This window comes from Psammomys obesus, unplaced genomic scaffold (assembly GCF_907164565.1).
Source record: "Psammomys obesus unplaced genomic scaffold, mPsaObe1.curated_primary_1811, whole genome shotgun sequence".
Classification (NCBI taxonomy): Eukaryota; Metazoa; Chordata; class Mammalia; order Rodentia; family Muridae; genus Psammomys; species Psammomys obesus.
The window spans coordinates 23,311,910-23,314,581 of NW_026587216.1; positions in this window are offsets into that span (position 1 = coordinate 23,311,910).

A 2,672-nucleotide genomic window follows, 5' to 3' on the forward strand; every position below is an offset into this window, starting at 1 on the left:
TGGCAAATGGTGGGATCTAGAAAAGATCATTCTGAGTGAAGTATCCCAGAAGGAGAAAGACAAACATGGTATATACTCGCTTATATAGACCTACAAGAAATGATAAACATAATGAAGTCTATACACCTAAAGGAGATAAATAAGAAAGCAGACATGAGGTAAGATGATCAATCCTCACTTAGAAAGACAAATGAGATGTGCATTGGACGTATGACACGAGTCTACCGCAGAAGGCATCTGAAAGATCCTACCAAACAGCGTTTCAAAACAGATACTAAGACTCATAACCAAACCTTCGGCAGAAGGGGAGCTAGTATGATGGGGAAAGGATAGGAGCCCCACAAGGACCAAATATATCTCGGCACAGGGGTTTTTTCTGAAACTGTTTCTCCAACCAAGGACCATGTATGGATATAACCTAGAACCTTTGCTCAGACGAAGCTGGTGGGTAGCTCAATAACCAATTGGTTTCCCATAGTAAGGGGAACAGGGACTATCTCTGAGAGGAACTCAATGGCAGGCTCTTTGACTTCCCCACCCTCGAAGGGAGGAGCAGTTCTGCGAGGCCACAGAGGAGGACTTTGCAGCCAGCCCTGAAGATACCTGATAAAACAGGGCTGGACGAAAGGGGAGGAGGACCTCCCCAATCCGTGGACTTGGAAAGGGGCAGGGAGAAGCTGAGGGAGGGTGGGATTGGGAGAGAATAAGGGAGCCGGATACAGCTGGGATACAGAGTTAATAAAATGTAACTAATAATAATAAACAAACAAAAAAAAAACATACTTGGAGATTTGTGACAGTGAATGATTTCCACAAATATATCTTCCTCTTTTTTTTATTTTCAGGGATTTCTTTCTTTGCATTTTTTAGTTTTCTAGAAATTAAAAATTATGCATTGTATTCGTTACCTTTCTGTTACTATGATAAAACACTATGACCAACTTACAGAAGAAAGAGTTTGTTTAAACTAACACAATTCAAGAGGTTTGAGAGTCCATCTGGTCAGGGAAGCACAGCAGCAAGCAGCAAGCAGCAAGCATGGTGACAGGTACAGGAAGCTGAGAGCTTGCATCTTCAAATGCAAGAAGAAATCAGGAACAGGAAGTAGGTCATGGCTATAAAGACCAAATGCCCATCCCCACTGACATACTTTCTTCAACAAGGCTCCACCAGCCAAGCATTTCACAACTTTCCCAAACAGCATCAACAGCCAGGGGCCAGGGGCTGAAATAACATAACCTGTGGGGGGACATGTCCTCTTGTTGGAACAGTTTTTAAATACTGTTTCCTAACACCTTGTGCTTTATCTATGCCTTAAGTCTCTGCCCTTGAGTATCTAATCTTTGCCTTCAGCCCGAATCACTCACTCATTTTACAATATACATCTTATAATGTCTTTGAATAAATGACTTCAAACAGAATAAGAACACAATGTTCTATACTTTACAAAATATTTTCTCTCAGTATCTGTGTCTTTGTTGGTTTCCTATTCACCTTTGAATATAGTACACCCAACTTTACTAAAAAAAAAAAAAAAAGCTGCTTATGTATTTGTCTCCCTCGACCTGAACTTAGATCAAGTCATCATGGGCACTTGTGATAGGGATTCTCAAGTAAGTGTGTAACAAACTATGTGAGGTTGGTTTTCTAATGCTTGTGCAACCAACAGACATGACCAGAATCTCTGAAAAACACTCAATTTTGGTTAAGAAGGTATTCAGACACTGAAAGTTAGCAATAATGTTTCTTTGTATGTGTGTGTGTTCTTTTTATTATTATTATTAATTTTTATTAATTAAAATTTATTCACTTTGTATCCAAGCTGTAGCCACCTCCCTCATCCCTCTCCCAATTCCACCCACCCTCCCTCATTTCCTCCCATGCTGCTCCCCAAGTCCACTGCCACAGGAGGTCCTCCTCCCCTTCCATCTGACCCTGGCTGCATTGTCTTTCTCTGTGGCCTGGTAAGGCTGCTTCCCCCTCAGGGGGAGGTGATCAAAGAGCCAGCCACTGAGTTCATGTCAGAGACAGTCCTTAGTCCCTTTACTAGGGAACCCACTTGGACACTGGGCTGCCATGGACTACATCTGTGCAGGGGTTCTAGGTAATTTCCATGAATGGTCCTTGGTTGGAGTATGAGTCTCAAAAAAAAAAAAAAAAAAAAAAAAACCCTGTGCCCAGATTTCTTGGTTCTTTTACTCTCCTTGTGGAGTCCCTGTCCTCTCCACGTATTTCATCTTGCCCTTCTTTCATAAGATTCCCTGCACTCTGCCCAAAGTTTGGTTATGAGTCTCAGCATCTGGGTAGAATCTTTCAGAGGCCCTCTGTGGTAAGCTCCTGTCCTGTTCCCTGTTTTTTCCCTCTTCTGATGTCTATCCTGTTTGCCTTTCTGAATGAAGATTGATCATCTTACTCTGGGTTGTCCTTCTTGCTTAGCTTCTTTAGGTGTACAGATTTTAGTACGTTTATCTTACATTATATGTCTAATATCCTCTTAGAAGTGAGTAATAAAAAGGAGTGATTACATATTATCATGGATGAGGAATAGGGATGAGTGAGATCAAAATTAGCATATAGAATAAAGTAGTTGTCAGAGGGAAAAATGGAATGTCCTACTCACCAAGTCCCACATTAAAGCATGTGCAAAAAAAATGTACATACAGTACAAATGA